General features: G+C 37.6%; 1 pseudogene across 1 annotated transcript; it reads right to left on the reverse strand.

The window, feature by feature from the left end:
- Window positions 1-491: 491 nt before the first annotated feature.
- LOC145685553 (cuticle protein 19 pseudogene) lies at window positions 492-11,132 on the reverse strand (annotated as a pseudogene). The gene is made up of 3 exons (XR_014131456.1): window positions 11,106-11,132; window positions 3,053-3,133; window positions 492-731 (listed from the first exon to the last, which is right to left on the reverse strand). The product of XR_014131456.1 is annotated as a cuticle protein 19 pseudogene (transcript).
- Between the last annotated feature and the right edge of the window lie 748 nt (window positions 11,133-11,880).

The following is an 11,880-nucleotide window of genomic DNA, read 5'->3' on the forward strand; positions in this document are numbered from 1 at the left end:
CTCACAGACACATAATACGTATTACAATTTTTCCTCCTATACATCAACTTCCTTTATAGAAGTTGCTCCTGTATGTAATAAATTGATTATTCCCTTGCATTATTGGTCCAACAGCTTGATTATAAAGTAGATCACCATTAAATCACCATTCTGGATCTTTAGTTATTTTTTTGGAAAACAATATTAATTCTGCAGACTTGCAAGGCTATTACTGAAACATTTTTAATAGTTTTAGTTAATAGAAATCATACCTATGCTAGAATTGACGGTACAAAATAATCCATTATATGTATGCTTCAAAATTGGTTCATACTTTAAGAAATAATATAATGTTATCTAAAAATTTATAAAAGCTACACATCATAATGGAATTGCAATTAATCTTAGTTATAATTCGATTTCACATTCTCGAAATAATAACAAGGTAATTAATAGCTAATCTTTATTTTTTTTATATTTGTCATGTTTACATAATTAGTCTTAATATAAACTTAACCAAGGATTCCATAACCTCCGACTCCAGCGTGAATATTGCCACCAACTCTCCGCACAATGGCATTGAATCCATTGATATCATCAGCATTATATGTAACTATCCTTCTGCTGCCATCAGGTTCAACAAGGCTGTATTGTCCTCTGACAACTGGACCATCACGAACTTCGGTCTGCTGCTTGTTGTCTCCTGTGAGCTGATCGCTCACGGCATATCCAAACTGGTACCGTGGATAAGCCTAAAATGTATTTTACAGAACAAATAATTGTGGAATACATATAATATTCGAATACAAAATGTTTAATAATTTTAGCGTTGTGAATTGTGTAGCAGAATTAATTCACTTCTTGGAACCTTACCTAACTTTTAAGATTCCAAATGACTATATAAAATGATTCTCACGTATGTAGCTAGATACAAATAAATTATAGGTTTAAGGTCCATCTACCTTGGTTTAAAGGCAACATTTATTACAATTATGTTCCAATGTCTACGCTATTGGTCACAATAGTTTATTTCCGAATGTGTACAAGTTGTTCTAATTTGATAGTTTTCTCTGAAACCAGTATTTTTGTACCTGTACAAGAGCTTAGGATAGAATAATGTCTTTCTCGTTCCAAAATTCTTTCCCGAACTGGTTGATTTTGTGAGTGATTCGATCAATGTTTTGTGAGACAAAGCTTTATTCCCTTTGCATGACATATATCTGTTAAGTTGTAGAACCTTCTTGCACTTAGGGTAGTAGGTAATAGGAGACAGTTTCTTCCGAGAGGAAGAAATCTAGAAGGGAGAAATGACAGACACTAACATAGTTATATCTATATCCGCCCTTGAGTTCTTCTATGTTTATTTAACGGGCATTAATCAAAATTTCTATAAATATTTAATACGTTTCTATAATATGATTCGTTTTTATATCTTTAAGCCAATTATTAAATAAGATTGAGTGTTTTAGAAATGAATATATGAAAACTTCATTTTATTCGCCTAAGGTCTTGTACAGTGGAACGATTTTGGTCGCTTGGAGCTTAAAATTATGCTATTGTTTCTCGAATAAGACAGTTCTATTTGTGAAAGAGTAAAGCAAGTTATGGACTAAATGTTTTTCTTTACCTGATAATATAAATATATATTATTGCAGCATTTGATGTACTGACCTTTCGCATTCAAAAGATTGCGATACAACTGAGTGCTACATTGTAATTTGGCCCAGAGCGTGGGAAAATTCAAAGAAAAATAATACTTTTCTCGTATGTTGGTACTGAGTAGTTACAATACTAAATGTTTAATTGTAACGGTTTAATGATTGATTGCGATCAAATGTTTAATTTTATGATGCTATAAGAAATAATAAATACAGAATGAACAGTTTCATGTTAAGTGTATAGCTGCAAACGTATCAGAATTTAAGGCTTCTGAAAGCATGATAATCTGAATTTGTGAATTTTCTAGTTCGTACATGTTTAGTGTTACGTTAAGGTCTTGAAACTTGTGAGAAAGATTATATCCATCTCATTTTGCTGTTTACCAAATTCAGTAGCTTCTCAGGTGTATACAGTTGAAGGTGACGGATCATGATTTCGATACTACACTCAAAACGACAGGCAAATGTGCAAGGGGATTTTTCGATTGTAACATTTTTGTGACCTTTCCAAAAGGACGTAATATGCCAAAATACTATGTTATACCAATACAGAGTTTGTTTTCAAAAATGAATTTAAACTTATAGGGATATATATATATATATATATATATATATATATATATATATATATATATAATTCAAAACTTCTTGAACAGTTAAATATATTGATTTAAATTATTATCATTGTTATTTTATTATTAATATCATTACGGTTATTATTATTATTATCATTAGTAGTAGTAGTAGTATTAATATTTGTTTTTTCCTTAGAACTATGTTGTTAGCTTGATTGCATTGTAGTTTTTCTGGCTCCCTCAAAGGAATATACCCTATTCAGAGAATTCGTCAGAAATGAGAGCAGCCCTTTCTACATTTAAATGTAAGTAATTATCCAAATAAACGAGTTATTTATACGGAGTAACTAAAAAGGAGTGTGCACTATATTCAGCAATTATTTAAAACCAAATATAAAGTTATTAACCCTTTTCTTGGCAATATATCCTTTAGGATACATATTGTTTTCGAATATTTTTGGTTAGTTTCTGCCTATCTATTCTTGTCAATGTATTCTATGGGATACATTACGTCACAGACTTTTATGAATAAAACATGTAAATAAGATGTGCAATTATGTCTCATTTTACAACTACTCGACACGGAAATAGCATGCAGTATTTTTTCTGAGCAACGCAAGTCTTGTTGCCAAGAAAAGGGTTAAGGGAGTATTTGTGTCCCGTTTATATAATTGTACAAACAATTTAATGGGCATGCCTTTTATCCGAGAATAGAATTATCCAAGAATGTTAATTAAAGTAGATATTGATTTTGAAATTATTAAAACCTAATTCTTTCAGGATAATTTTCGAATATAAACAAAATGTTTCATTAAAACGGAATAATTTATAATTCCTTACGTAGTAGTCGACGCCACCAACTCCCCCAAGGACTCCAACTGCATAAGCAGATGACACAAGAGCGATGAGAGCGAATATTGCCTAAAAGTAATAATAGAAGCAATAAATAAATAATATATTTTATTATTAAACACCACCAGATATTGAATGCAAAACGCATTTTTACCATCTTATAATATACATTCTAGGGTACTCCACGGTGATCAATATCTCTTCACTTCCTTTTCTTCCTTTCGCTGTCCAGCTACATTTTATTAATATTGTTAACAAAATTAAACGTTCTAATTTTTTGTAATTTTTATATTGTGAAAATTAAATTAGTTCTAAAGAAATATTTACACATAGTATCGAATTGAAAGACAATTAATTTTCAGCTTATCCAACAATTGTTTTCTTTCGTATAGAGTAATTCGGGGGAAGTGAACAGAGTAAGCTTGAAAGTCAAAAAATCTTACCCAGAAATATAGCTGATTCACAGTTAGCACGGCTGGTTGACAATTATATATGAATAACACAGACCTTCTGCATTCTCAAAATACATATATTGATGATATCGTGTCTGAAGTAATGTTCACAAAAAGAAATGGATAATACAAGGCAAATTATTCACTTCTTCACACACGTGGGGGTGAAGTGAATATGCAAACGGGGTGAAGTAGAGAGAAGAAGTGTATTCGGATATTGTAAATAGCAAAATATAGACTGCCATTTTATGAGTATACAGCTAACGAAAAGCACCGAAATGAAGTAAACATATATAAGCTATAGTCGCACAAACGCTTAAGAAGTAAAAGACATACCAATCAGAAAAGTGTCCAAAGTACCATTTCGGCGGCATTGAGTTGTCCGTATGGGTCGCGGTGGCTCAGTTGTAGAGCATTCACCTCTGGTGCTTGGGATTCCTCGTTCGATCCCAGCTCTCGCCGTTTGGACTTTGTGGTGGACAAACACCGCGCTCGTGGGTTTTCTCGGGGTTCTCCCGTTTAATCCCATTTTATTCATTCCACCATTTCACTCATCTCTCATCATCACCGTCTCCTCTAGCCAAACCGGCATAACCGTGAGAGGTAAAACTTAAAGATTTCATTTCATTTCATTTTTTGAGTTGTGTGACCTTACAAGAAAGGGCATAATATTTGAGTTCCCAATATTACTTGGACCGAGGTTTCTTCTTTATGAGACTGTAGTTTGGAGCAGTGCTTCTTTCAGAAAAATGTTCCAGGCTTTCCTCATTTGGTATGTGTTAGTATTCGAGTTGAGTTTAGTTTGAGTTTAACGTCCAGTTCAGCAGCGAGATGTTTGTATTCGAAGAAGCATACATACACACAATATGGAATGATTAATAGGGCTATTCACATCACCCGAAAATAAGTGTCATCTCACCGCACATCATCATATTTTTTCATAAAAATGTTTTGTAGCTTTAAGTTTGTAATACACTGAGGCACACCTACTCGTATAAACATGCGTATCTAATAATGGCCTCATGCTGCTGTCGAAGTATTGGGTACAACACGATTACATCAGGAAAGAATTTGCCTAGTTTCTTACGGTTTCTTACTACAATAGTAACAAAAAAGGCTACGATCTACTAACCTTCCCTGCTGTCTGTGCTCGCTGCATTCAATAGTTCGCTTCTTTCCCCCGTACACTACCTTCTTCGTCTGTCTCGGACAAAATACTGCACACACAAAGATTTTCCAATGTCAGCGTCGAACATACTTTGTTGCCACATATCATTAACCTTAACTCGATTCACTTCACCCCTATGGTCACTTCGCCCCTAATTACTCTATATACATAGTTGATGCTTTTAGCATGTACAAATGTAGTCGAAGTAATGAAATTCCAAAATGATTAAATGGCATTTCAAGATTATATCTAGACTCTTGGAAGATCTAACTAACGAACTCTATGGTCTATGGAATCCGGAGAGTTCAAAATGAAAACAAAATCTTTGAGTTTAACGTCCCACGATTATGCCGATTAGGCTAAAGGGGGCGGTGATGATGAGTAATGAATGAAATGGTGGAATGAAGAAAGTGGGAGGAAACGGGAGAACCCCGAGAAAACCCACGCACACGGTGTTTGTCCACCACAAAGTTCACTTGGCGGGGGCTGGAATCGAACCCGGGACCCCAACTACCAGAGATGAACGCTCTACCACTTAATATTTATTGTACTCTATCACTAATATTACATAGCAAAATTACATGTAGACAATATAGGTGTAATCTAGGACCGACCACTGGGAAGAGAGGCCAAGATGTGGTTCTGAGCGAACCTACTCCGCTGGACGATGATTATGGTTATGCATCACAAGGAAAAATCCACAAGCACAATTCATGGCCTCCCGGTCTTTCCCGACAGGTGGGACAGAGCTGCTTGCAAAAAAAACACTGAAAGACTGTCTTTCTAGATCGACTGAAAAATATTTGCGGCGTTCCCGTTGTAAAAAGTCGAAATATAAGCATTCATCATTCCACGGCATGGAATGATGAACATATAACAATGTGGTACCAATTAACCAGAGGACCGTATTATGTTTGGTTTTTGGGTAATACTGAAATGCAGGAAAGAATAGGAGATCTACGGTAAATAAAGGAACAGGTGTACGGAAGATCAAGCTCAACATACGAAGGAGGTGGTTCCAAATAATATCGGCACCTGAACATGACTTGTAGCGATGGGGTAGTGTGTCGGAGTGGCCTCAATATTTGCAGGTGAGGGTTGTGGTACGTCCAATGCGCAGAAGTCTTTCTTGTGTGGCAGGCAGTTGATGAACTATGGTCGTCCATACCGCTTGTGTGTGCAAAGGGAGGACATTGGTTCTTTGATTTTGCCAAATATGGCGCCATTGTTTATTGGGGAACATATCTTGTACCCGGACTCTCACATCTACAAGTGACGCTCTCCACAATTGCTGGTATAAGGTTTGGTGAGTATATGTAGTAGGGGAAGCAAGCTCACCAGAATATGTCCATGCTTGAACAAGATTGGTGACATAGGTAGGACATAAGTTGCCAAATCTGCAGAAAGGCGGATCCCTTGGTTGGGAGTATTCGGGCGAGAAACATTGGATCCACACCCGTGTATAGTTCATGTGGGGCTCAACGTCTTGATACGCATCTAGCATGTATAATACTTGACTTTTAAGACGAATGTTTACTAGTCCAAGGCCCCCTTCGCTGCCAGGAAGATAAATAGTGTTGTGGCGAAGGCGGAAGAAGTAGCCCCGCCAAAGAAACCACATAAATACAGATTCAATTTGGCGAGCGTAAACAGAAGGGAGGGGAAAGGTGCGCACGTAGTACCAAAGTTTAGCAGCAACATACTGGTTGAGATATTGAATCTTATGTATTATATGCAGACCTCGGAACCGTTGTAAGTATAGCATCTGCTTAATCTGATGAACGATTGGACGCCAGAAAGCATCCATTTGTTTCCGTGCATCTCTATGAAAAGTTATGCCGAGTACTGTTAAAGCATCAACCGTGGGAATGTGAGAGCGTGAATCAGGTAAGGAGGGTAGGGAGAATCCGTGAAATGACAGGAGTTTGGTCTTGTGTTTATTGTATGCCAAGCCGGAGCACTGGGTGAACTCGTTAGTTATGCGGATGGCGGTGAGCATATCTTCGGGCGTAGTTCCTATTAATGTTACGTCATCCGCAAATCCGAAGACGTGTAATTGATGGTATTCCGGTATACCGGGAGAGGTAATCTGAGCCAGAGACCGGAGATAGGTATCTAGAACTATCACAAAGAGGCTCGTCGAGGTGCTATCGCCTTGCCGTAATCCGCGTTTCAGAGCAAATGTGTCAGAAAGATGACCATTGATCTGTACTCGGCATTGGGCAGATTGGTATAGTTGTCTTATGACTTGTTGAAATGCAGGAGGAAATCCCCAAGCGTCTAAAGTTTGAAGAAGAAACCCGTGATCAACGCAGTCATATGCGGAAGAAAAATCTATGCCAAGGACCCCCGCTTTAATGCGCCGAGTTTGCACGTACGCTATAAAATCCCGTAACGAACGTAACACATAATAGATATTATATTTAGGGTGGGTGGCTGCCTGATATGGACTAATATACTTTTGCAATATGGGTTTTAAACGTGCCGTCAGAATTTTTGTGAACAGTTTCAAATCGGTAGGCAGTAAATTGATGGGTCTGTACTCCTGTACAGTCTGGGAAGTGGCGGATTTCGGGATAAATATTGTGATTCCGACGTTACCGCGGATGGGGCCTCCCTTTAAATATGTATTAAATAACTTGACTAGGGTATCGGAAAGAAAGGTCCAGTATTGTTTATAAAACGCGTACGGCAGACCTTCATATCCTGGCGCGCCCTTTCCTTTTGTTGCCTGGAGGGCCATCCATATTTCCTGAGAAGTTATGGGGCGCATGAGATCACGACCCTCTTCCTCCGTAATCAGTTTGGGAATAATCGACAAAAACTGAGTTGTAACATTGGTGTCAGAAGGTCGGGGTTGTACTAATTTATACTAATGCTCACGGAAAACATTTAGGATCTGAATCGAATCACTAGTCATATTACCATTTGGGAGACGGAAAGCTACTATTGTAGCATGTTTCCGCTGGTGCAATAGAAGTGCAACGTCGTAAATGGTGACAGTTTCCTGGGCAAGCTTATAATATGTGGTCTCATTAATAAAAGAATTCATGAGTGTGGGAGCCTGGAGATTTTGGAGTCGTAGTTTGAGCTGTTGCACTGTGCGTTTATTCTGTAGTGAGGGGGCCGCACACCATGCCTGACGCAATGCCTCATAGAGGAATTCAAACATCAACTGCCGATCGTGTCGTGTTTCGTGTCCTTTGCCTTGGAAGAACCGAGCGATCTTAGGTTTAAGAAATGTCGTCCACCAAGAGGCGAGATCTGGAAAATATTGTTGCATCCTTTCCCAATGGGAATATTGTTGTGCCAGTTCCTCCCGATAACCGTCGGGGTGAAGTAAGGATGTATTTAACTTCCAGTATCCTCGCCTGCTAAGGGCTGGCAAGGGTTGATCTGTTTTTATGTGGAGCTTGATCGTTGCATGATCGGTGAAAGATGGTATAATAGTCTGTACGTCAATAATAGTGTGAACTAAGTCAGGAGTGACGTATATTTTGTCAATCCTACTTTTCGAATGTGAAGTACAATGTGTATAGATCCTAGGTGAATTGGAAACAATGACTACATCCCTTAAGTGATAAGCCCGCAAAAACTCCAAAAATGCGGGACAAGGTGGGGGTGGGCGGAATTGAATCTGCGCTGGTTTCAGTGGTATTCCAATCAGCCATGATTACCATACAAGAAATATTAGGAGGCAGGAATTGTGGCAAACTTTGGCCATAAAATTCAGCCCGTTCCTTCTTAGCTGTATAGCCAGAAGGAGAATATAGTCCGACGACCAGGTGCCCCTGTATGACACAATGAATAATACGTCCGTCAGGTGAGAGAGTAAGATTGGTATGCCCCAATCCTTTTCTGATAAGCATCCCTACTCCAGTGGTGGGTCCTAAATTAGCAAACACATCATAGTCCAGCATATTGTGAAACGAATCATGTATAAGCTCTTGCACACAAGCTACATCCGGTTTATGACATACGAGGAATTGTTGTAAATATACTTTTTTCTCGTCACTACTTGCGCGATTTAAATTTATCGTGAGAAAGGATAAAGAGTTTATCAGTCATATAGAGAAAAAGTTCGTAGTATAACACTTCTGTGCAATGTCGATATCTACTTAAATTTGCTCTACTCAAAGTTAAGATGAGTCTTAAAACTAAGAAGTGAAGCAAAAAATAACTTACAAAATCCATGATAGATGTTAATGAATATAAGTGCTGTTGTTAAAACTAAAAACATATGTCGACGGTAGATTTAAACACAACTAACACTCAAGGATTTCCTGTTTGTATACGTGATAAATACCGCTGTTCCACTCTGCACTCTTGCACTATTAGAATCGTAGGGCACTTGTGTTGTACACACGTGACATAGAGAAAGAACAAAACAAAAGAAGAGGCACACACCACACTACTTGGGGTGAATTCGTATCCATTGACCTTGAAGACCAATACTTTATGTACCTGTTTCGAACACAGGTTTTGAGCGAGTACGTGGATCTCGTTCGCAATTCAGAGAGACTTGGCTGCCTTCCAAGTGAGAATTCAGCTCTTCCTTCCGGGATAATTTGCGTCGTTTTTGTTTAGAAATAACATCGCTAAATTTATTTCCTTGTGTCTCATGCTGGAGAAACTCGCTTTCAAAGGGTTCAGTATGCTCTACCTGTTTCTCTTTCGGGACGTCGCTATCCTCAACTGGTGAGGGATTTGGTTCAACTTCCATGTTTTGTGAGGTGATATGCTGCTCTACTCGTATGCCGGAGGCCTCCGATGTAGTCGATAAAGGCACTCGTTTACTGGGAAGTTGGGTATCGTCCTTCGCTTTCTCAAGAGACGTTATTGTAAGTGCAGGGAACTCCTTTGGGTCCGGAACCGAGGGTCGATGCTCAAGATCATCTTCTTGGTCACCAGATTTCGTAGAAATGACAGGTGGGGCTAATTTGTAGAATGTCATAGGAGTCACTTTTTCAAGGTCTGTCATGCGAGGAATTGTCGGGGAAGTGGTCGGTATTACACTCGTTCCCCCTCGGGTTTGAGCCCCCCGTTTCAGTACACAGTTCGCTACTGTGTGCCTAGAGCTTTGGCATCGGAAACATGTAATCGGTTGTCCACTGCATGATACCCCTACTTTATAACCATGGACTAGAAGTCGGGATGGCACATGAGAAGTCAGTTTAATATGTACATGGCGAGTTCCAGTTTTAATATAAGGGGGATAAGGAGGGGCCCATTCCTTATCTTCTATTTTAGTCACTGAACCATATGCGCTAAGAGCCTCAATCAATAAGTTATTCGGTGCCTCGATAGGGAACTCAAACACACGAAGGATCTGTAGTCGGATCTGCTGCGGAAATAATTCGAACAAAACTCACTTCCTTATTTGAATGAGTGAATGGGACCTCACTAGGGGCAGTCATCGTATTCCTGTTGCGTTTTGAATTTTAGAAAAATACAAAAATTTTCACTATTTAACTGCATGGCACTGATGTGATCAAAAATACCTGGGAAATTGGAGTTCATCCAATGGTAGATTTCCAAGGGAACTGGTCGAACTGCACGGAACATCTTGTCAAATTCTAGTTTAAATTGAAGATCTTTTTTATATTCCATATTCACGTTTGCACTGATACACCGACACTACGCCGAAACGGCAATAATTGAGAGTACGAAGTATAACTCCTACTTCAGTAGATTTGCTTTGATATAGTAATCAAAGCTATGAATACACCTAACGTATATATGGTCTACGATACTATAGGCTATAGTACACTGTGAAAGCACCAGAGCACCCGTGTTGTCTCGACGGCGGCTTGATGCGAACTGACTCCTACCACTGAGCCACCGCGGCCTCCGGAGCGTTCACAAAAGCTCTCCAGTGACCTATATCTTTAGTCAAATGGACTAAGTTCCTATTTGTATTCCTATTTCTGTGAGGTGTATCTTAATATTTTTCTTTCCATCTGCGCCTAGGTCTTTCTAATGCTCGTTTTCCGATTGGTCTTCCAATCAAGATTTTGAAAGCGTTGCTAATTTCTTTCAGTCTGGATGCATGACCTGCCCACCTGAGCCTCCTAGATTTGATGACGCTTGGGAAATTTACATCTGCGAAACCGGAATTCTGGGAATTTGAGTCGTCGTAATTTCCAGAATACACGCGTTTTATACTTGTGTTTTGAAACTTCAACGTTAATCATTTTTATCAAATCAGCAGTAATGCACGAATTGAGGAAGACATGCACGTGTATTTTCTAATCGTTTTAATAGATCAAAGATAAATTGTTGAAGCTATTTACTAAATTTCACAATATAACTTACATAAGGAACACTAAATTTTTAATATTGAAGAGGAAATGTTAGAAATTAATAGCACAATAATGAAAAATTAAGTTATAATTAAAGATAACTGAAAAATTATACTTACGACAAAAGCGTTCATTGTTGTGGTAGGACGTTGCGTACTATTTTAATGTGAATTACTAACAGTTTCGTACCATTTTATATGTAAAAGAACGGAAAGAAAGCCAAAAAATTCTTAGCATGTGGAAGGAAATAATTAAAGCACCTCGATTCTCAATGTCATAAGAAGTTAAAGTAGTTTTAACATTATATCTTCAGTTTTAACCCTAAAACTAATAATTTCATAAAATATTTTAATTAAAGTATCTTCGCTTGAATAAACAATAAAAAAATCACTCACATTTTATTTAAACAGAAATTGTTTTTAAGAACGATTTCATCACATGATTAACATCGTCCTGATTTTCTCATGTATTATACAAATAATGATGAAATATCATTCCTCTTTTGCAAGAAGTTTTGAAAGTCCTAAGGAAACATCAACAATGAAATTATCATTATTACATTATAGTTCAATTATTGTATTACCAAAGTTGCAAATATACTTTTTAATATATCCTTAGTTTTTTCTGAGTAACAAATTATATAAAAAATATCTTCATTATTATCGGTCTAATTAACATACTGTGGAGTAGTGATTACTTATAGCAATAATGAGACTGCGATACATAGGTATAGATTATTACATTAACACTAAATGAAACAATTCCATTTCGTAGTACACTGAGAAATTTCCAGTTATTATTGAGTTATTGAATATATTTCATTAAATGATACTTAATACAGTTCCTATCTAATTCTGTCAACTTATCACATCGTTACTTTATTGATGCTCGCAA

This window comes from Thermobia domestica, chromosome 5, assembly GCF_964235325.1.
Source record: "Thermobia domestica chromosome 5, izTheDome1.hap1.1, whole genome shotgun sequence".
NCBI classification, from domain to species: Eukaryota; Metazoa; Arthropoda; class Insecta; order Zygentoma; family Lepismatidae; genus Thermobia; species Thermobia domestica.